Here is a 24,002-nt window from a genome sequence, read left to right on the forward strand (position 1 = left end):
TAGCATTTTGCAGATTGAGAACCTAAGGTTCAGAGAGGTTATGTTGTTGCCTAGCTATGATAGGGCTTTGGATTGAACCCACTTCAAAGAGAAAGCTCTTTCGCTGTACCGCGCTATCTTTCTGTCTAGTCTGGTTGGACTACATCAGGAGTTAAAATTGTCAATGCATTGTCCTAGCATTCAGTGCACTTCAGTTCAACAGACGTGCCAGACACTTACTCTGCTGGGAGCTGGAGACGCAGCTGTCAGCACAGCACACTCTCTGACCTCAAAGAGCTCCCAATCAAATGGAGAGTTCAGACATGTAGTGAATAATTATGATAGTGTAGGATGATCTCTGACCCAAGACTTTGTATGATGCAACCAGGAGCCATTGAAGGGTTTAATCCAATGAGTGCCATAGTCAGGTTTATGTTTTATAAAGCTCACTTCGGGTCATGTAGAGCATTGTTTGGGAGGAAAGAGAGAACCTAGGATAGTTATGGTGTTTACCTTAGCAAAGGAAGGTTGAAGGCTGAAACTGAGGTCGTGGTGGTGGAGTTAGAAGATAGACAAGAAAGAGAAGTAACTTGGTAAGAGTGTCAGGCTTTTGTGATTAGAGCTGAGGGTAAGAAGCACTTAGAGATGACTCAGTGTATTTACCTCGGGTGCCAGTGAATGCTCAGCCTCATTAAAGGAGATCAGGTATGAGGAAAAGGTTGTGTGTGTGTGTGTGTGTGTGTGTGTGTGTCTGCGCGCTGTCACGCAGGTGCATTGCAGAGTCGGAAAGGCTGAAGATAGTGACTTCGTTGGCCATGAGCCCATAAAATGTCCAGAAAGCAATCATCTTTGCCAAGTGGAAAAGGCTGCTATTGAACAAGGAAACATTTTTGGGATGTAATTTAAAAAAATAAAACAGGATCCTGCCATAATACGGAGACTAAAAGGGAGAGCTCACCTTATAGTTTAAATGTGATGGACCTGCCCCAGGCTGGACACAGCCTACTGAACTAGGGACATCTTGTCCCATTTTTTTTTATAGAGTCACATCAAAAAAAAAAAAATTACCATGATCTTCTGTTAGTGACATAGAGGGTGGATCTAAGCGTGGCTTCTGGAGAGCCTAATGTTGAAAAAGCAGGTATGTTGCTACGTTGTCTTCAGTCTGTGCCCCTCCCCCCACAGTTCTATCCAGATAATTAAATAATCTGGTTTTAATTTAGTGACCAGGTGACTGTCGTTTGATATTTTAAAAAGATCAAAGTTATTAGCGAGTGCTCTGTAGCATGTTTTTTTGGCATTTCTTAATTTTAAGCAGTGGTTTGTTTAACTTCTTTGTGGCAGCAGAAAATGATGTCACAGATTTAAATAATGATAGCATAGGTTCTACTCGAGGGCAAGGGAATTCCATTTTCTTTTAAAAAAAATCTGTTGTTCTGCTGATAGTAAATTCAATAGGCGTGGAATTACTAAAACCAGGAGTGCTGGTAGAAATCATTTCTTATGGACTCGATCTGTGATCTCTGGATTGATAGTTATGTCTGTGCTATTTGAAACAGTGCCTACTTTGAAGATTGGCATTGGTTTAAAATTATCTGAGGATTCTCGATTCAGGCTTGACCAGCATAGACCACCACGACAGAAGGCTGTCAAGCGTTATATGCACAGTGAAACCTGATGGATTATTTCTGGGTGCCTTGTCTAGTTTTGAGCTTTTTAAAAACATGAGCTTCTATAAAAGTGGTGCACCATTTTTGGTTTCTGAGTCAGTTAACTTTAAGTACGTTCTCTCTTCTTTGGCAAATATGTCTCATTATCTTGTCTTTTGGATTTTTTTCCTATTTCTTAAATTTGTTCCTTTATTCATTTTCAAAAATGAATAATGAAATTATTTCTTATGAAATAAAATAGGCTCTGGATTTAATTTGTTTTATTATCTCCCATTTTGTGTCAGGAATTAATGCTGAACTGTTGACGATTAGGAACTTGGCAATATTAATGAGTGAGTGATGCTGGTAGTCGTATGTTTCTTCAAAGTTACTTAGCAGTGATCGACTAGAGGGCACCAGCGAACATTTCCGTTTAGATTCTTCAAACTAGGCCACATACTGTTGACACACATACATGGGAGAGCAACGTGAATGCTCTGCGAGATCTTAGTACTAAAAATAATTTTCACCTGTATTTATAGCAGTGTTATCATACTTGAGGAAAGTGATGTAGAACCTACTAGTATTGGGAGAAAAATGTCATTTTGTTTCTGTGGCTGGAGAGCTACCCTTTAGAAATAAAGCCGTTAAGTTTGTCCAAATTATAGCAATGTTGCTAACAGGTGTTTGCCAGTTGTGTAGGCAGGATAGTTAATATGAAGCCCTGAGATAAATTCTATCACAGAGAAATGTTCTGTGGCTAATAATTAACTGGGTAACAATGAAAATCTGTCCACTATTATGAAAAGATTGGTAATTAAGACTAACAAATAGGGCATGCAAATAGGAAATGTTTAAGTTCTGAGGCAGGATTTTGGGTTCTGTTATAGCCGGTTGCCTCTGTTGATCATTGTGTCGGCACATTTGCTTAAAGGAGACTGGGAAGTTAACATTTTTAGATATTCAAATATTAAAATGTGTGAAAATCCAGTATTTTCTAATATGAGAGCTATGTGAAAGACCTTCCTTTGCAGGGTGGCTGTGCATATGTCTGAGTGGGAGGAAAAAGAGAACAGATGACTTGAAAACTATTAAAATTGTTACACATGTAAAAAGTTATTTTCCTCCTCATAAAATAAAAAACCAAGATTTCAGTCTAAGTTAACATTTTGCTTGTCAATTAACATATTTGCGCATGGCATTTCATTGATTGATTCATTTATTCACTTTTTTGGCAAACAATTATAGTGCCTACTGTGTATCACATACCATAGTAGGTGTATCTAATACATGTGATAATTATTTCTATAAATGACCAAAACAATTCAGGAAAAATATAATTGGAAATACAGTGTGCAAAATGTCGATTTCGTTGGTGAAGCTTATAATTCAGCTTAATTCTACTTCAAACCATGTTTTAAAAGGATATAGATGCAGAATTGCAATTTGTGTTGTTTTCCTAACATATATTTGGAAAGCAGCTAGTGTTCTTTTTCTTTGTACTGATTAAGTATTAGTGTTTGTGGACCATGCTTTCAAAAAGAGCAATTGTTATATGAAGGAGAAGATGAATAAAAGAAAAGATTCTGTGGCCTTTTATGCGATAGCTGGTGCTGTTTAATGCTTATAAATCCGTGTTAAAATTTACTCCAGAGCTTGTCCTTGCAGGAGCTTATGTAAACCAGCTATTTGTGGTCGTGTCTGTTGAGGAAGCTTAAACTTCAATGCTCTCCAGCCATTTAACTGCAGCTCGTTGACTTCAGGTCTCTAGTAAGAAAGTCTAAATGTAGGCTGTTGAATAATCCCTTTGAGGGCCCTGTAACTATTTTTATGCCTGGATATGCGTCATCAGTGGGTATTTTCTCTGGTGACTTGCTTACATCAGGTCTCCTACCATACATTCTATCAGGGAGTGACTTATGATTGATGGGAACCACGGCTGGTGTTTAGCTGTATCTGTGACCTCAGCGAACGGACAACAGGAATTTCCAGGCTGTTAAATTCTCTGAATGCCTGAAGACAGGGGCTCACGGTGTTGATCGAGGCAGGTAGCAGAGTGATATTATTCACCAGCGGATGATGGGAGGAGGGACAAGAGACGAAAGGGGAGGGAGAAAGAGGGGAAGGGAGGGGGAATTCCTTTTGTGAACAGCGGCAATTCTGGCTCAGCTGGTTCCTTTGCCCTGGGAGGCTGTGTGTGGGGAAGGTGCATTTCCTGAACCTGAGAAAGCGGACAGTCAGAACCCTGTGATGGAGGCACCGAGCGACTCTGTGGGGTTGGCCGGGAAAGGCATTGGCTTCTCTTTAATCAGTTAAGGTTGCGCTTTTCAAATCAGTTAGTCAGGTTTATCCCTGAGTGACTGCAGTATTATGAACCTGTGTCGACAGAGGGGCTTTAATTGAAAGGTGTGCCAGCATTCACGGTGATACCTAAGATTCTAGTCTGTCTGTCTTCTGGATGTTGCAGGTGATCCTGAAAGTTAGCCTGCACCCCACTGGGACATGTTTTGGGGAGTGGAGCTATGCATTGGTGTCTGTGTGTGGAAATGAATTGTATCTGAATTCACAGTAGTGTTTTCTCTCTTTTTCCTTTTCCCCACCTCTTTGTCACACCTGTGTGAATAAGGTTTCTGAACTGTATAATGAAATTCAGTCACCAGCATTCTCGCAGCGACATTATCTTTTGGGTAAGCAGGTCCATCTCCAGACTTTTTTCCTAGTCTCTGTCTTCCCATCTCTTCCTTTTCTTCCTCTTCCTCTTTTTTCTCCTCTTCTTGCTATCTTTCCTTGATGTTACTTTCTTTGCAAAAGTATCTCTTGACCTCTTGCTGAGTGAGAGAAGACCGGGTTTCATAGGATGGGGGGAGGTACACATACGAATCCAGCCAACCGAGGCTGCTCTGCCCGTTTGCAGGCTATCTTTTCAGCAGTTATTTTGTTTGTTAAATGACAAGAAGACAAAATTAAAACACTCCTTTTAGTGTAATGCAATTACATTATTTAAGCATTTAGACAAAATTGGTTTTCTGACCTTTTAAGACTATTTTCATTATGGAAATATAACATTTATTGGTTTAGCTTATCGAGTTTTATCTATTTATTCAGAACGAAGTCATATCCCCTTGATGTAACAGATTGCCAAGGTTATTGTGAGGCACTGTAACTAATTTTTTAATGGCTTGCCTCCTAGGAACCAAATTCTGAGATGTATCCAGAGCCTCGTACCCTCAAACAGGTGCTGGGCAGGGTAGAAAAGCCCTAGTGTAAAAAGAGATTTCTTGTCCCTGTCTTTTCGCCTCATATACTCCCACTGAGTGGGCGTGGACATTCACAATTATTTCATATTAGCTGTCCTATTAGCTTTCCAATTAGCTGTCCTAGTGGTGAAAATCTGTCCCACTGTCAAGTCATGTTGTTTCAATATTAGACATTTAAAATCCAAATGATTGAAGGAGAAAGAAAAATGAGTGCCGCTGTAAACCTCACCTGCAAGAAAACTTTTCTTTCAAAAAATTTCTTCTTGAATAAGTGGTATGACTCATGACAAGCAATTTATAATTTGAAATTCGTGAAAGATTAAAATTCAGAGCTCCATGAATTTTGAATTGTTAGTAGTTGAATGAATTAAGCCTTCATAAAGCATCTAATTAGAAAGACATCATTAAAATCTTGGTGAGATCCATTGTTGATGTTTATGTCATTGTACTGTCTCCCAGGAGCCATTGGTAACTAACTTTACTCTCGTAAGAGTAACGTTATGTGAAAAAGATAAATTTGGGGGTTAGTTCAGATGTTACATTCTTCTTTGCCTTACACTGTAGGGAATGTTATTAGAAGCAACAAAATTCTTCTCCCTTTCTTTAAGATGTATGTTTTTGTGTGGAGGGGTGTGAGGGCAGAATCAAACATGTAGGAGGGTTATGTATTCTTCATTAAAAATATATTTCACAAAAGATTGTAGTTTGTGTGGGAGGGAAATAGCTGCTTGTCTGTTGATTGCATTGTGCTTATTCCATATAAGAACTATTTGAGTTTAGGCAGGATAATCTCATTTTGGTAATCTGACGACTGCTTCTGCTTGGAGAAGAGAATGTAATTTCAAGACTGCATGCTGATGGGCCACAGTAATTATTCTCTTTTTGGCTGGGATTAGCATGGAATCTGCTTTGGTATTTTTATAACTACATATGCAAATCTTTTCTTCCAAATCTATCTTTTTCAATTTTCCTTTCTCTCTCCATGTGCAGAGCTTTTTGTAAGCTTCAAGACTGTGAAATTCCAAAGGTGTGATATCTAATGATATCAGTGTGTGATGACGTGTAATCTAAGTTAGAGCAAAACCTTGACTTGAAGTCTTTTGTTGAAGCAGATCCTTCACTGTGAGTGTATTCCACTGTATACTTGGTTTCTATGGAGACATTTTTATTGCTTATGGGTGATCAGACTTTTCAGGTGCAGGATGAATGAGTGATTGATGCATCGGCTCTGGTCAGTGCTGCTGATGGGGTTTCCTGGTTACTTGGGCCTTTCACTAAGGTTCCTGTTACTTTGCTGGGCTTAGGAGCGTGACATGAACCCCAAAAACCTACCTAAAACATTGAGGTGATATGATGCTAAATTTTACCTTATGTAGATCCTTTACTCCAATATTACATAAGGAAAAACAGAAACCATCAGAATTACCTTCAATTAGAATAATACCTAAATGACAGTGTCAGAACGATTGAATGACCCACTTACAAAGCTCATTCTGGGAGTGTGTAAAAATATTTCATTTGGTAAATCATTCTTCTCCTTCTTCTATGTTATAAGTACGTTAATGGCATTGAAGGATTCCTTGGTTTTATGAATTCTTCTTAGTGGTTATTCAAGGTTTAAGAAGCCTTGTATTTTCCTGTCATCATTTGCAGATGAGGAACAGGAGGCCGCACAGACTGACGGGCTTTACACTCAGAGTTACATGTTGCATTGACAGAGGCTGAAGGACAAGTGCTCCCCATTGGAGCTTATCTGCTGGGGCTTAGGAGCTGGATGGCTCTGACCTCATTTGTATGATGTCAGGAGAGAGCTTGGTGATGCCGGGCCCACTCCTCCTGCAGCCCTGATAATGGCAACAAAACTGTTAATTACTTAGGGCACTGTTTGCAGCTTTGAATGTGTTGTCTTAATCTTCCTGTGACAGAGGTTGGCAGTGTCCCCTCAGTGACTGATGGGTGGATCCACGGGGAGGTACTCAGATTTCTACAACAAGATGTCTCATCATTTGAATCAGCAGGGTAGAAGTTCCTGTTGAATGGTGGTGAAAGGAAGGGCTTTCAAGAGCAGGAGGCTGGGAGCCCAATGATAGATGCAAATCACTATGAAGACAATGGTGGATGGACATACACGTATTTCTAGTGGAAATATTTTATTCTGCTCTTTTTGCTTAGTGTGGAAGAAGATCTATTTTCTGTAAGAGAACAACCTCGGACAATGCCATATTTTTGAATGCACATGATGGAACTCAGGTCCAAGAATTTCATCAAAGGCATTCTTCTAACTTACTAAAATTAGATGACCCCATTTGATTGCCTCAAAACTAAAGGATGCAGAGGAATATCCTCTAAGAACATGTGTGGGGGAGTTCTTGCCTGTCTCAGACAACTTGCTGTCGTTATCTACACTCATCCCCCTTTCCAAACCTTTAGATGTTTTACTCAACATTTAAAAATTCTTGACATGGAAATTTACAGATATTTAAATAACTAATTGCCCACAAGTGTATCATTTTCTATAAAATTGCAGTCTGACTCCTGTGTGTGCTAGGTAAGGCCGTATTGCAAATGGTTTCCTTCTGTTATTTAGGTTAGTTTTATGTGAGAGGAGAGGTATTCATAAAGCCACATACCCCAATAAAGAATTTATCTTCCTCCTGAGGGAGTGAATTTAAGAAAGACCAGGAATATATATTACCAACCATGAAAAAGGATCTGTGCCTTTTAACCGTAAAGCATAAGATCAAAACCTCTGCCCTCAAGAAACTTGAGTCTCGTATGGGCGTAAAATGATGTATGGTATGTCCCATGCTTGATCCAAACTGGGCACTAGAGGCATCATGGCTGACTGAGGTTTGAGCCCCCTTGGCTCAAGAAATGGGGGTCAGAGAAAAGAAAGGCAAAACCATTGGGACGAAGATAAATTTGAATTTATCTAACTGCTCTGTCTAGATAGGGCCTGGAGGAACCTGTGGTTATGATTGTGGCTTTGAGTTGTGCTCAGGCGTTGATGGGTGTGAGGAATCCAGACAGAGCCCAGCTGCAGGCTGACCCCTGTGTCTGGAGACTGAGTCAGACAGGGGCAGGTTTGGGCCAGGGTCTCAGTGCAGGGTGTCGGTTTCCCTCTTTGTAATGAAGCTCTGAAGCAACCCGTTTTCTTCTATGCAGAAGACTGTCTTAAAGGAAGGGCACCAAATGCCTTTAAAAGTGTAAACCTCTGAGGCCTCAGAGAACCTGGACTTTTAAAGGCAAGTAACGATCCCTGAGAAAAGAGGCTTCTTTGTCGTTAATGTAGGACGCGCGGTGACTGTGTCTAGTGGCAGAGGCTTGCCTGTCAGTCTTACTTGAGGCTCATTTGTCTCACTGGACGGTCCAATTCGTCTGTGACCTTTGTTCCTTCTCACTGAAGTCTTTTTTTTTTTGATGAGGCTTCACCTCCTGGAGCAGGGTTCAAGTTGTGGGAATCTTGGCAAGAGTGTTGTGTTTGGGTCCTAGCAAGGATAATTGTCTGAAAGATCTCAATATTCTACTGTGTTTGTTGGTGGGAACTGGTCTCTCTTGGAGAGAGAACAAAAAGGGAAGGTAAGAGCTGAGTTTGGAATCCTGGGAGATATTCTTAGTTGGGGACAGGGAGAAAAACAGAATCTAATAAAGAGAGTCATGAGGGGGTAGGCGGAAGCCAAGAAAGTGCAGTGTTAGGAGATGTGGATTATAGAGTTTCCAAGTATTATCAATTCCATTCATTCAATATATGTATTGAGGGTGTTCCATAGGCCAGGCCCTGTGCTAGCTAATTTATATACAGTAGTGCACAAGACATTGTCCTTGTCCTCAAAGAATGCATTGGATGGACATCAGCGATCACGGCCCAGGTGGCGCTATTGAATGGTTTTTGATGGTATTGCAGTGTAACCTAGAGAAATAGAGATAGCAGCCTGTGGGGTGGGCTGGGTTTGGAGAAGGGCGTGGGAGGTACACTTGGAGGGCTGTGAAAAGAGATTGTAGAAGTCTGGTGAGGGTGTTACTGAAATGTCTGACTGTGTGGTCCATAGTTGCCAAAACAGCTGAAGTCAGGTGTCCTGGGAAATGTGGGATTAAGGGACCCAAAGTCACTGTGAGAGCAAAGAGCCTCCTGACTTTGAGAGGCAGCTGAGAGGAAGTGAAAAACATTTTGAGAAAGGAGTCTGGAATTAGCAGGTGGAGATCTGAGTCTGAGAGAGAAAAGAAGGTCCAAGAGGGTAATGGGGTTAAATTTGGGATGTTGCTGGAGGGCTGAAAAGACTGAGTAGCTGAGTTGAGTTGATTCTAATGGTAGCTCATGTAATATTCATCTCTTATGTATTATTAACCCTTATGCTCAATATCCATGTTCTTCCAAAAAAAAAAAAAATCCCTCACTGTATACTTCAACTACCACTGCCCTCGAAAGGTTCTGTTGGGTCACACCTTGTCTGCTACAGCCTTTTAGATGGTGTTCCTGGCTCCACTTACTCTACCTGTGTTAAATTCCTCACTCTACTGCAAGGCTCATCTTCTTAAAATGCCGTTTTTAATAGGTTGCTATGAAGATCTAAAACCTTTGTGGGCTACCCATTGCCTACAGTTTGAAGGATATGCTCCTCCCTAAAATGAGAAAACTCTATTTTCTCAAGACTCCATCATTTACCAACCAAGGGCTTTTATATACATAGTCTCACTGAGTTCTTATAAAACCCATGTGGTTGACAGGACAGATGTTGCTCTCCTCCCAAGTTTATAAATGACATCATAGAAGATCAGATAGGCTAAATGACACACCCAGGGCCACAGATTTCATGAGTGGCAGAGCCAGGAATCCAAATCAGGTCTTCTGAGTTCAAGGTCAAGGTGCTTTGTACCAGACCATGGCCTCCCCTTGCCTGTGGAGCCCTGTCTGTTTTCTAACCCTATGATTTCTGCAATTAGGATGATGAGTGATGTGCCTCCCATTCTGGGAGGTTTGAGAGAGGCCTCTTGGCCTCCATGCAGTCACTGTTCTGTCACCGCTCAGAAGCTGTGATCTAGAGCTGTCAACTGAGACGCATTTCCTGGCTGATTTTCCCGTAGATTGGGAAAAGTCCGTCTCCTGCCAGGACATCTGGGGAGGCACAGAAAACACTCTGTACTCCCCTGATGTCATCCTCAGTGTCTGCTTGTTGCATATTGAACTTGGAGAGGGTTGTCCCTGACTTTGCTTTGGTTTATGGGATGGCTTTTGACCGCTGACAGGACTATCTCTTTTTTCTTCAGTTGCTCTCTCCAATAAGTTGTTCCTGTGAAACAGGCTTTGAATTTTCACCTAGAGGAACTAATGTTCTGAAAACATGTTTAACAATGTATTTTCATTTGTCATATTAATGAATGTATAGGTTTGTTACCATTTAGACATGAATAGTTCTGGAAAATAACTGTATACAGGATATAGAGCTATGCTTTGAACTAATGTTAAAATCAGGAACAGTTGTTAGCAATGCAATGATTAATAAGTCTGTGTTGACGTGATTTTAGAGTACACTCTGTTTCCATTATTTTCTCATTGTACTGAAGCCAATGCGATCTGGATTTTGACAGAGTTTTTGCAGACAATTTACTGCATCAGAAGTTTAAATGATATAAAAAAATGTGCCTGGTAATTATCTAGAATATCAAGAATTGCCTCCTCTCCTATAAAAATTGATGAAGGAAATATGTGCATGAGGATTAGTTAAAGAATATGTTGCAGGAGTACCGCATTGCGTTGTGGGCTTCACTGTAAGCCACACACACACAAATCTTAGCGTCTGTTTGGAAATTGTGCCCCTGCATTCTTTAAGTTGGATTTCCCTGATTAAGGGGTGCATCTTTCTAATGAGAAAAGGTGAGGAAGAATAGTTGCTTTATAATCCTCATTGTTTTCTACCTCCTTATAATGGTGCATTCCTTCTGGGGACAAGAGCATAGTCCCTTAGGAGGCTGAGAAATACACCTCTGAATTTTTTTAGTGTCTTTCATATGTTAGAATTATTAGGCCAGTAAAGGTATGGGGTAGGAATACGAAGGATTCAACTGCCAAACTCTGGATTTTTTTCCCATTTCCTTTCTCTAATTTTACCAAAGATGTATGCAATATATTGGAATGAGACACAGTTTGGACTTTGGTAGTACAGCATTTTGGGGAGGCAACAAGATGTGAAAATTCTGAATGGTGTTAAACAGAAATGTTTCTGAAATGGGATTTCAATTTCGAGCTGTTAATGTTGTCTTATTTACCTTCTAGATAATTAAAAACTTTTTATCTATTAGGATACTTGTTGGAAACGTTGAATTACATTGTGGTCTTATATTCTTCATTAGGACTTAGTTGTAATTAGCTGGCCAGCCAATAAAAATTGAATAATCAAAGAGGACATTCGTGACTAAAAATAATTTGACATATTGGGTACTTTATGAGCTTGTAATGTGTGATAATAAAGAGAAGAACAAAAATATGGAAAATTCATATTTGTGTAGATATCTTTATGCCATCTTTTAAAGTAGAGATGTGATGCGACATATCCTCTAAATAGAATTTTTCAGAAGTGTTCAGCCTTTTGTGTTTCACCACCTTATTTTCTCCTACCTTGTTGAATGACTGTTGGTATCAGTGGCACTCAGTTTAAAGTCATTCTAGCTCTGACGCTGTGTGTTTTTCGAGCCACCTCAGTGGCCCACGCATCTCCATCCTTGCCGCCACAAATGCAGGCTCTCATCACCTGCAGCTGTGGACCACGACGTCCTCCACCTCCAGCTGATCTTGTACACTACTATCAGATTAACTTTCCAGTAGCTTTCAGCACCCCTCTTTCACACTTACAATTCTTCTCGGGGTCTTTATTGTCCACAGGATGAGAGGCAACTTAGGGTCCAAAAATAGCACAAGAAGTGGAATCCTGAGACCTGCTTTTAGGTTACTTGGCCTAGAAACATCATCGTTCATCAACACTCCTCAAATTTACATACGTCTACTAACCATCTCAGCTTCTTCTCCTCTCATGTATATCTTGCCAAAGCCAGTGGTCATACTTTGTCCTCGTATTTTCAGCTCTTAACGGCACCCTCATGCCTTGCTTAATGAAGTGCTTGATTCTCCCAGCTTCCATGACACTACACTCGCCAGGCTTTTCTCTCACCTTGCCTCTCAGTCTCTTTGCTGGCCTTCCCTTAAGAGTTGTAGTCTCCTAGGGCTCTGTCCTAAATCACTTTATCTTCTTTATCTAAACTCTCTAGCAGATACCCATATCACATGGTTTTAGATGTCCTACATATGCTGATAACTTTCAGTGTTATCTCCATGCGTGGGTCTTCCTTAAGTTCTCAGTTTATATAGCACTGCTTCAGGATGTGCACTTGGCTGTCCAATGGATACATCAAAGTTAAAGTAGTCACAGGGGAACTATCAAGGTCCTCCTGCCGCGCTCTGCTCCCCCACCTGACTTTCCCCATGGCAGTAAATGGAACTGCCATGCCCCTGGTGCTCAGCCAGAATTCCAGAATTCATGTCCTCTCTTTGGCCTCGAATTCGGTCCAGGAAGTGCTTTGGCTCTCTCTCCAAAGTAAATGCTGGATAGGAGGTCCTCTGACTGTCTCCTCAGTTGAAGCCACCAGCATCTGGCCTGGTCTGCTGCAAAAGCTCTTATCTAGCTTCCCTGACTCTACACCCCGCAGAGTAGACTATTAAGTGTAAATTATACAATGTGTTCCCTTGCTAAAAATTCGCCAATAGGTTTTCATTACTCTTAGAATAAAGTCCGAGCTATCCCCACTGCCTGCAGGTGTCTCCCTCTCTGAGCACACCTCCCTCCTCATTCCCCTTCCCCTGTTAGGTTCAACCATACTGGCCTTTGTTCCGTTCCTTAAACTTGCTGAGTTGTCCTGTCTTGGTCTTTACACTTACTGTTTTTCCTCTTGGAATTCTTTTAACCCACGTCTTCTCAGGTATGGCTCCTTATCCTTGTTCAAGTGTCAACTCAAATGTCACTTCTTTTGATGGGCAATCTGTGACCCAAGTTTGAGCAATTCCCTCCCTCTATCCCCAGTTCACCTTTTATCACGTTATTTTCTTCATAGAACTTACCAGAACCTGAAATGACCAATTTAATTGCCTGTGTTTTTGTCAGTCTCTCCCTGCTGTGGGCTCCCTGAGGTCAATGACATTTTGTCACTCACCTGTGCATCTCAGTGCTCATAGAGTAAATAGTGCATAGCATGTCCTTCAAAGTATGTGTGGACTCGTTCACCACCTTGAGCTGGTTTCCCCATCTATAAAACTAAGGTGGCAGGACAGGTGACCTTTGAACCTGTCCTGCCCATGGTAGTTTTAATTCTTACCACATCTCCAGCCCTCCGATGAGTCCTGTTGACTTCCTTAATGTCCTATAAATGGGCTGTGTTTATTCAGGTCTTCAGGCCTTTGCTTTTCATTCTCTTCCCTCCTGAAGGTCCTCTTCCTCCTCTTCCATGCTAGCCTGATTCTTTAAGGATTTTTCTCCTTTTGTCCCCCCCAGAGAGGAAGGTAATTATTTTATGTGTACATATCTCATCTGCCCCACTATATGGGTAGCTCCTAAGCATGGGGCTGTAATAGTATAACTCTCTCTCTCTCTTTTTTTTTTTTGGTGAGGAAGATTGTCCCTGAGCTAACATCTGTGGCAATCTTCCTCTATTTTGTATGTGGGACACTGTCACAGCATGGCTTGATGAGCAGTGTGTAGCTCTGCACCCGGGATCTGAAGCCACAAACCCTGGGCCAGCAAAGCGGAACATGTGAACTTAACCACTGTGCCACTGGGCCAGCCCCTGAACTAGAGGCAAAAAAAGAAAAAAAATCTGAAAAAATGGAAATTTAAACTTAGGATGACATGGTATTTTGTAATCCTTTGTAAGCAATCTTACCAAAGAAGTTTTTTATAAAATACATTCATAGGGGCTCGGCCCATGGCGTAGCAGAACGAGAAGGACCTACAGCTAGAGTGTACAGCTATGTACTGAGGGGCTTTGGGGAGAAGAAAGGAAACAAAGGAGGAAGATTGGCAACAGATGTTAGCTCAGGGCCAATCTTTAAAAAAAAAATACATTCATAGATAGTTGCAAAGAGAAATAAAGGGGCATTGCCTTTACGTCAGGTTAAAGCTTGAGTTGGGGATTTAATTTTCGGTCCGTTCAGGTATTTGGAACTTAGAGAAGCTCTATGAGTGTGTCCCACCCACACAGTTTGAATATCCTCTTCCTTCCTATCTTCAGAACAGCTTGGTTCTTTTAATAGCAAATGGCTGAGTGGAGGGGAACCGTTTGTAGTGGGTGAGTGTGAGTACAGCATGTCCTCTTGTTCCAAGCAGAAGTCGTGCTGACTCCTCAGGGATTGGTGCAAAGGTGATTTTGGGGTTCTTTTTGCTGTTGGTCAGATCCTTGGAAATTCAGTATTTTAGAAGGATGTTACTCATTCCTTGTATGAGGAGAATTACTGGTCAACTTAAAAAATTCAGGAGCTAGGGAACACCTCCTTTATTCTTTTTATAAAAATGTTGATTTGTCATCATCCTTTTAGAGGCTGCTCTTAAAATGTCTGTGAGGCTGCGTGTAGTCTTTGTTCTGGGTTGGTCATGACTGTTCAGGGAAGATTTCTGCTTTTTGGAAGAGCTAGTGTTCAGGAAACTCACAGGCTTCTTTCTTCATGGTGAACCTAATGCTGTATGATCACACTTAATTCATTATACACAAATGGGAAATTCGTCCTCATCCAGAGTGGCTGGGAAATGTGTGCTCAAAATTAAAGGTAACCATGTATTCCTTTCCTGGATTAACTGTTTTCAAAGAATTCAGTCAAATACACTTATAGTAGTTTTCTATTGTTAATAATATAAAAGGCAGTTATTGGCCCATGGTAATCATTGTGTACATCAATTAGTGGTGAAGAGTGTTGTCACTCTAAATAATGCCAGTGATTGGATTAATTCTCAGTCTATCTCAAACTTTGCTGTTTTGAATAAACAACTTGTTTTCAAGGCATCCATTTCTTTTGGAAAAGTAGAGAGGAGAAAAAAGTCTGCTTTCATGAATATCTTGTTTGGGGTGAATAGCCATTTCTTTCTACTGAATAGATGGAGAGGCTTTCCCAACAGGTGGCTGTGGTTTTGCATGGGAGAGCTGGGCGAGCACTGGCTGGGTGCGCTGCCGGGTGTCGATGGCAGGTGAATCTTGCCCTGTGTTACTGTGCATCATCCTCATGCTGTGTGTGAGCTGTGCAATGTCTGTAAGAAAGGTTTGCTGTGTAATGCTTTAGGATTGGCATTGCGAATTCCTTCTGTTAGGGGAATACTGCTGATGTGGGAGTTGTGTCCTATGGCTGCTGGTGTGACTTTGTTAGATCCTTGGGAGTTAATACCTATGGAGGCTGGGATTGTGAAGACTTAGAATATAGAGAAACGGTGGATTCGGGGAGCCTCATTCAAAATGAGTGGGAACTATTGGAGTAATACATTGAAAAATGTGAGGTGGGCAATTTATGAACTGTAAGAAACCCAATACTGCATGACATCTTACTTCAACCCTCAAAACTGGCCATAAAAGGGCTAACTTCTGTTGCAGGAAAAGGGTCAATATTTAATTCAGACCTGTGTGTTTAGGTCAATCACAGTATCTCCTTAGTTCTGGTTTGGTAGGATGACTTGGACTTTTTCCTTTTGTTTTTAGGTAACGATGTGAATGCTGCTTAAATGAGGATTGACTCTGATATTCCATGGTTTCCTTCCTGGTGAGCTCGCTGGCTCGCCACCCTCCACACTCATCAGCAGCTGGTGTTTCACCCAGTGGTACTGTGATCTTCACCACCCGTTCACTTGCACAGAAAAAGATGGCATCGATTTATATTTAAAATAAAGTGAGTTTGAAAGGTTTTATGAAATCCCTTCACTTTTGGATCAGTTTTTGCCAGCAGCTGCCTGCATGTAGTTGTTGTTCTCGGTTGGTCGTGACTGGTTAGGAAAGATTGCTGCTTTTTGGAAATGGTTCCAAAGACTCATTGTTCCAGACGTCGGACATCCTCATACTCTTTAGGTCTGACTTTTCAGGTGGTTGGTCTAAAACAGATTAATTACTAAACTCTCAGTGAATAATTAACCATTTGACTTGTTCCCAAGTTATATACTCACTGGGCTAGAAATGATTTCCCAAACAACTGAAGATAAGGGAAGGTTACTCCTGGTTTCACAAGGCCCCCATTGTTGCTGGCTTGGGCGTACGTGTGAGAGAGATCAGCTGATACCTACGCACTGGTCCAGCTTCTCGGTCAAACCACTTCCTGGGGTTTTCTCGGGTAATGGCAGTGATTCAGAAGATACCTCAGCAGTTTTAGAGGATGGTTCCCTGTGTGTTAGTATGGGCCTCAGTGACTGGGAGCTGTCAAATTCAAAAGGAGCGTTTTTATTGCAGTGCCATGAAATCTGTGATTTGCTTTTGCTCGAAGTTGCATTTCAGTGAGTGTTGGGTTGCTTGCCTGTGTGTTTTCAAAAATATATATATATATATATTTTATTAAGGTTATGAAAGTTAACATCCTTGTGAAATTACAGTTGTACATCATTATTAGTCATGTTGTGGGTACACCACTTCACCCCTAGTGCCCTACCCCCACCCCCCTTTCCCCTGGTAACCACCCATCAGTTCTCTTTGTCCATATGTTAACTACCACCTATGAGTGGAGTCATACAGAGTTCGTCTTTCTCTGTCTGGCTTATTTCACTCAACATAATACCCTCAAGGCAACAGTATATTTTTAAGACCATTTATTTTGTAGTAGTGGGCTGACAGCCTAATTTCCATCAATTAAGCGATCCATGCCTTCGCTGAGTCTCAACCGTGTACAAAGTCCTCTGTTAGGCCCTGGGGGACAGACAAAGGGCAGTCATTTTTGTCTGCCTTCAAGAGGTAGTAGTAACTGGGGAGATGAGAGATCAAATTGAAAGGGACCTAATCAGGTGTTAAGGTAAACATATGCAGCTGTACTAATTTATAAATACATATTTCTGTGATTTTAGTTTCTGAATCTATTCACAGTGTATGTTCCATAAGGTAAAATTTGTATTTTTATGATTTTATTTATAATATAAAAACGTGGATAGAATTATTTTTCTGAGGCTTTTGTTTTATTTTCCTTAAGAGGAAAATAAGAATGAAAATAAGAAAGTTATTTTGGCATCACAAGATCTGTATTCTTTTCTGGCCCTTCAGAAACTCCAAAATTGCATTTCTGGCCATGGAGTAGACAAGAAACTTGGGGATTTAAGACACTAGTTCTCTCTTTGGTTATTCTGACACCTGACTTGTCTCTTCCTTCCACTACTTGCAAACCTTCTACCCTCTTTGCTGGATGATGCAAGTCTAACGAGATAATGTATATGGAAGCATCTGTAAGCTGGGAGGTGTTATGAATAAGCATGTATTATTATTATTATCATTGCTATTTTTTTGTGTGTTCACTGCTTTGCATTTTTCCACTGAACATCCCAGTAATTCACTTCTGCAATGTCAGATGATTATGACTTTCTCATTGGGGAAGCTACTTTTTTCCTGCACTTAAGAAAATTTGGTTCGCTGATGGAATGCCGTCTTAGGCAAAATGTTGCTCTCACCGGTCCTGCTCTCCTGGTCCTGACCAAGATTGTCGGGAAAGGAGGTGATGGGGAGGTTTATGAAGGGAGGAGAATCCGTCTATTTACATTGTGTGTAACTGCACGTCGCTTACTTTACAAAAACTGATGCTTGGTTTTATAAATAACTTCATTTTTAAATGAGAGGCTGTTCTTGGTTGTGGCTAAGAGTACTGGCTCTGGAATTAAATTGCCGTGCTTCTTGTCCTGGTTCCCTCACTTCTAGCTGGGTGAATATTGGCAAGTGTTTAACCTCCCTGTGCCTGTTTTCTAACCTGGGCAGGAAGGGTACCTTCGTGACGTGGTCGGGCGGTTGTGAAGCTTAAATGGAATGATGCCTCTAAAACCATCTGCACTCGAAGTAGATTAAAGAGGGAAATGAAAGGCTATGTGACGGGGTGAACTGTACCATCTCCCGTGCTGTTTTAGGTTCTAATTAATGGAATTTGGTTGAGTTCGATGACGCATCTCTTGCGAGGAGGAGAAAGAGAGCGGGGAGGCACGGCGAGAGAGCGAAGGACAGGGTGGGCCGGGCTGTGGTCGCCCTTCGCATCAACAGACTCACGTGCTCTGTGGTGCCTGGCAGTTTACGGAGTCCTTTTACATACGTTTATTTCATTTAATCCTCACAACCAGCCCTGTTTTACAGATATGGGAAACTTATGGCTGAGACACTCAGTGACAGGCTCACAGACAAGTGGCCAGTGAGTGACACAGTGAGGTCAGAGAAGCTGGCCTCCTGGACTTGGGCAGTAATTTCCTTTCTCCCAATACCCTGGTCCCTCTCTGCTATTTAAAGATTCATATTCGTAATAACCCTGGTGCTGAATCCCAAAGGAGCAGAGTCATGTGCTGCCTCAGACCTGAGGGTTGTTGGGGGGGTCCCGGGGATCACCTGCGGCTGTTCAGGGCTGGCCTTGCTCCTGCTGTCGCTGGAAGGTTCTGCACGGCCCCTATGTCTTCGAGGCCTGAGTGAAGATTGGGTTTCGTCTCTGTGAAGGTCCCTTCCGAATGTTCTGTGGGAGAAACTGTCAGTGTTTCCTTTTTCCTGGAAAGGAATGTAATGAGCACCTCCTGAGTGGTTGAACACGTAGGATACAAGGTTCATAGTAGGAATACGCTTTTAACTCTTTTTTGAGTCACTGTGTTGATAAACTTGAAGTTAGTAAAATTACTCGTGTATGTAATCTAAATCTTAGTTTGTCTTAAGTAAGTCTTACGGTTGTAATTCAAGTGTACGCTTTTAAAATGCTGGTTGTTATATAATAGAGTTTGCTCCCTTTGTTTGGTTCTGACATTCAACACAATTTTAAGTTTGATTTTCTCCTTAACCTGGGTGTCCTGTTTGCATATTAAAAATTAAGTGATTGGAGGGGCTTGCCCCGTGGCCGAGTGGTTAAGTTCGCGCGCTCCGCTGCAGGCGGCCCAGTGTTTCGTTGGTTCGAATCCTGGGCGCGGACATGGCACTGCTCATCAGACCACGCTGAGGCAGCGTCCCACATGCCACAACTAGAAGAACCCACAACGAAGAATATACAACTATGTACCGGGGGACTTTGGGGAGAAAAAGGAAATAATACAATCTTAAAAAAAAAAAAAAAAAAAATCAAGTGATCGGAGCTGGCCCAGTGGCACATCAGTTAAGTTTGCAGGTTCCGATTTGGTGGCCCGGGGTCCACCGGTTCAGATCCCAGGTGCGGACCTACACACCGCTTGTCAAGCCATGCTGTGGCAGGCGTCCCACCCATAAAGTAGAGGAAGATGAGCAGGATGTTAGCTCAGGGCCAGTCTTCCTCAGCAAAAAGAGGAGGATTGGTGGCAGATGTTAGCTCAGGGCTAATCTTCCTTCAAAAAAAAAAAAAATCAAGTGATCAGAAAAAATTCAGTGTACTGCTTCAGATTTTAAAAATATTGAGAACAAATTTTAAAATTAGAAGAAATATTTCATGCATGTTAATGAGGAAAGATTGAATTTAGTATTACATTGGAATATATTATTTTTATGAAATCATTTTCTACTCTGAATGAGAAATTTGTATCTAGTTGGTACAATATATGTTCATCAAATTTTTTATGCATTAAATTTTTGATTAGCTGTAATGTAACTTTTTTGTCTACGTGCATTTCATTTTTCAGCAAAGTGGTGGGTAACAGTGACTTAGTTTTTGAAGCTACATCTAGGCCAGGATTTCTCAACCTTGGTGCTATTGACACTTGAGTCTGGACAGCTCTTTGTTGTGGGGGGCTGTGTGTGTGTTGTAGGGGTTCAGCCGCATCCCTGGCTGCCACCCAGCAGACACCAGTAGTGTCTCCTTGTCTCAGTCTTGACAATCAAGATTGTCTCCAGACGTCGCCAGATGTCCCTGAGGGAGCAAAATCATCCCTAGGTGAGAACCATTGATCTGTGACTTTCAATATATTTTCAGATCGTCTACCTGACCTAAATCTATATTGTGCTATAACTTTGAATAGATGTTCAGCATCACACCAAAAAAGGAGAAAGTACTATATTTATAGAGGCAATAAATTATGCTTAACATTTATGAAAAAGATTTTTCTACAATATGGGTTGAGATGTTTTCTGATGAGCTGTCAGTTACCATAACAAATACAATTCCCCAGAATTCCAAACATTTGGAGGAATATTTTATGTCCTTATTTCCTTTCAAAATAGATATAGCCCCTTGATTTTGAATTAATTTATAACAATGACTTGATAGTGTTTCTTTTTTTAACTTCAAATAAATGTAAATAATAGTATGGTTTACCATATAGTAAATATTCTCTGTGATTAGAACGTTCTATACGTTCCTCATGCACATACTTAAAGATTTAATTGCCTTCGCAGATGGGCATGTGCCTCTGTGAAACAGTTGTGCAGGAGTTGCTGAAATTGGGTTTCAGAAGTCTCTTCATGGACTTTTTAGTGGAGGTTTTAGTGTAAGGAGGCAAATAGAGGCACCTGGTTATTAACTGCTGTAGGAATATAGACGTTTCTCTTGGCCCAGGAATTAAGTGACTGCTTTTTAAAATGTCTTTTGCTACCAATAGAATGTACTTTTACTCCTGTGAACCATGGGCTGAAGCATTAGCCAATCAGAGGAAGGAATTTACTGTATGGTAAAAGGAAGTATTTGTTCTGTTATTGTAGTACCTGGCCTGGTGCCATCTTTGATAAAGGATTGAAGTGCCGTGCACCCAAAGTCTGCTAGCCTCTTGACCCTTCATCGGTCATCAGCCAGCCTGTGGGTTAAGTGAACCTCAGTAGCTCAGCAGGACAGCTATTGTTTAAGCATTGTGCAACTCTTGGAAACGGAAATTTCTGACACTGCAGTCTTGCAATGTGATGTCTTTCTAGTTTTAAGATTATACACGTATGTTTCCTTTCTGCTGCTAATCTGTGCCAGATTAGAGGTATAAAATGATAATATATAAGACTTGAACCTGGGTTATTCAGATGGGTGGCCCTGAGACTTATTTTTAAAATAAGAACATATACAAAAATAAATGACCTATTATAGCACACAATTTCAAGAATTTCACATGGGATCCTACTGCAATTTTTATTGTCTTAAGACCTTCCAACTCTTGCATGCTTCTCCTCCACTATTAATGTGTTGATTACTGAAAGCAACTATTTCTCCACGTTTTCTAAGTAACTGATGGCACACACATATTCTTTCATCACATATATTTCTTTTCTGACTAGCTCAGGAAAACTTTCTAAGAGCTGTGTCCAGTATTCACAGTTTTATGTCATCTCATCTCTATATGTATGCCACATTCTTCAAGTACAGTAATGTGTCAGCTGCAGCTGTCGCTGACCAAAGCTGTCACAGAAGCGGGTGGAGGGAGCATCAGAGATGGTGTGTGCGGGTTCTGTGTATCAAGAGCATATCTGTTGCAATCAATCTGTCATGATAACAACTGGCTTGTAGAAGGCGGTTCAAGCCAGATATTTATTTTATCTTTGACCAAATGTACAGTAGATTGGCTGCCATAGTGGATAAATGCCACTGATAGTTGATAAAAACTGGTTGAGTATATATGATGGCCTGACTTGTACAGTAAGAAAGACACATTAATGCATAGGGTTCATTAGTTTTGGCTGTAAAGTTGTTAACAAAGCTTGATTCTTAATAGCATGCGAATTTTAAAAAAAGACAATTGAAAATACATACTAGTAAAAGAATAAAATGTTTGTTTTCTGATGTAAGCAGGCGATCATGTTTTCTAATTAAGTGTATTTTGATTAAAGTAAATTTTTACACCAGGGCCCATCTCCAGTTGTTTGTTAGAGGAATATTAACACCACACTTCCCAGAGCCGGTTAGAAGTATTGGAGTCAGTCTATCCCCACCTAAGATTCCTCATAACCCACTGGCTCCGTCTTTCCCCATCTTCCATCTTTCCTCATTCTCCAGTTTACCGGGGGGCAGAGAGGAGAAGTAACAATTTCCATCAAAAAATTGTAGTTTGATTTTTATCTTCTTGTTCACCTTTTATAAAGACAGTTCGAGGGAAAGGTGAATCATTTTTAGCAGTTAGGGAGAGGTAATTAGCCGCCTTGGGTGGAGTCTTCTTGCGCTTGAACCCTGTTGGCAAAAATGAAATCCTGCTACGGTTAAAGCAGTTAAGGGAGAAACTCACCTTAAAGATGAAAAGAAAGCCTGTTGCACAGCTCGACGCATAAGTCCTGCCAGTAGTTCTGTGTTATCATTGACGTCAAAATACATATTGCTTTGGTGATCGTCCACGTCTTTTCTAAGTGTCTGATGGCATATTCGAATTCGTAAGGCTGCACATGCCTTACGAAGAGAACCTCCCAGACTTAAGTACGTGTGTTCTGGAGACTTAAAATTAAAGCTAAGCACTTCGATATGGATACACATACACAGGACAGGGATAATAAAGCAGTTAGCTCTTGCCTAATTCCACAAGAAAGCTTCACAGCAGAGATGGAATTTCAGGAACTGTTTATCGCTAGAAATATCTATGTGGCTGGGGGTTGAGGAAAGGAAGCGTGTGGCAATGATTGTGCTCAGTGATTTACTAATAGCTGACGTTTTCTGAGTACTTACTGTGTGCCAACCAGGAGTGCTCTATGTGTATTAACTTAGTTCTCCAACAAGCTGTTGAGGCAATTGTTATTATCTCCATTTTGTAGGTGAGGAAACTGAGGCATGAGGAGAATAAATAACTTGTCTAAGGTTCTACATGTGGTAAGAGGTGGAGTATGCCTTTCAACCAGTGTACCATACTGTCTGTCTTATGTAATTTCCATCACAGCCCTGCAAAGTAACTATTTTCTTCACTTTACAAATAAAGATGTTGAAGCCCAGAGAGGTTAACTTTGTCAAGGTCATAGGTGGCCAATGGCAGAGGAAGGTTTTGAACCAAAGGTCTGACTCTCTCAAAAGTCTGTGCTTTTTGATTGCAAGAGGAGGCCTGCTGGGTAAGGCCCAGAGGCATAACTGACATAGAAAAATGTGGGAGGTCCAGCTCCTTCCTTGTAAAGACAGTTACGGTCGTAAAGAAGCCGGTGTAGGTTGTTCATAATTCGTGGTAAGGCAGTAGAGCAGTTGTGTACTGAAGCATGCAAAACTCCTTCTGGTTCAGCTCTATCTTATAGGAATCGTCTGTCTCTGTCATCATCCTGGGTTGTGCTTCATTTCCTTTGGTGTGCCTATTTTCAAGTACTAGGCTGTTCTATTCCTGTTTATAAATCTTTTAAGTGTGCAATTAAAGAAGTAATTAAATTGTCACTATAATTTATAGTATGCCTGAAGTCAGTCACCTAATTAAACTGCAAGTGAAGAGAGGTGGTAGGTTCACATGCACTTATCATTATTACTGTATTGTAGGTTCATATGCATTTATGTATTACTGTATTAATTATGCAAGGATTTTGAACCAAGTCAAAGAGAAAGCTAATGGTAACACTAGTCTTTAAAAGTTTTTCCATTTCTGCTCTTCTCAGTTTAAAAATTTGAGACCTTCACTAGTTAGTAGCATAACCCTAATATCTTTTTTGGTTAATTTTTAATGAAATTAGGATTTTTATGTCTTTCCCTCAGCATTTTCTTATAATGCTCCTTGCAGCATTAATGGGTACCATCCCACATCCTAATTGAATAAGCAATTAGAAATATAATAGAAAACAAGATTTGAATTCATGGGTTATATATAGCAGTTCAAATTCTATCTTGAATTATAAAAATGGCAGCATATGAGATACCTGGAATTATTCAGAGATTTGGTTTTCCTAGCGCAACAGTGACTGTCAAGATACTTATTTTCTTACTGGGGAATAAAAATCTACAACAAAAACACCAAAACCCAAATAAGCTATTATGAAATTCCTGCTGGAGGAAACTACTTTTGAAGAGTCTATTTCTCACTTCTAAGCTCTAACACATATATATGTGTATTTATTACTT

General features: G+C 40.8%; 1 protein-coding gene across 31 annotated transcripts in view; it reads left to right on the forward strand.

The window, feature by feature from the left end:
- Positions 1–24,002, forward strand: part of HIVEP2 (HIVEP zinc finger 2) — a 183,570-nt gene that overhangs the window by 54,944 nt on the left and 104,624 nt on the right. For 13 of the 31 annotated variants that reach the window (XM_070602784.1, XM_070602804.1, XM_070602785.1 and 10 more), the window contains one exon: positions 15,608–15,794. The exons of 16 other annotated variants lie outside the window; for them this stretch is intronic. The gene's annotated coding sequence lies outside the window, so the exon portion shown is untranslated. Of the gene's footprint in view, positions 1–3,481; positions 3,673–15,607; positions 15,795–24,002 lie in introns of those variants that run through there. 2 more of the 31 variants (XM_070602809.1, XM_070602792.1) reach the window with 1 other exon arrangement.

The sequence above is a fragment of the Equus przewalskii genome, chromosome 32, assembly GCF_037783145.1.
Source record: "Equus przewalskii isolate Varuska chromosome 32, EquPr2, whole genome shotgun sequence".
NCBI classification, from domain to species: Eukaryota; Metazoa; Chordata; class Mammalia; order Perissodactyla; family Equidae; genus Equus; species Equus przewalskii.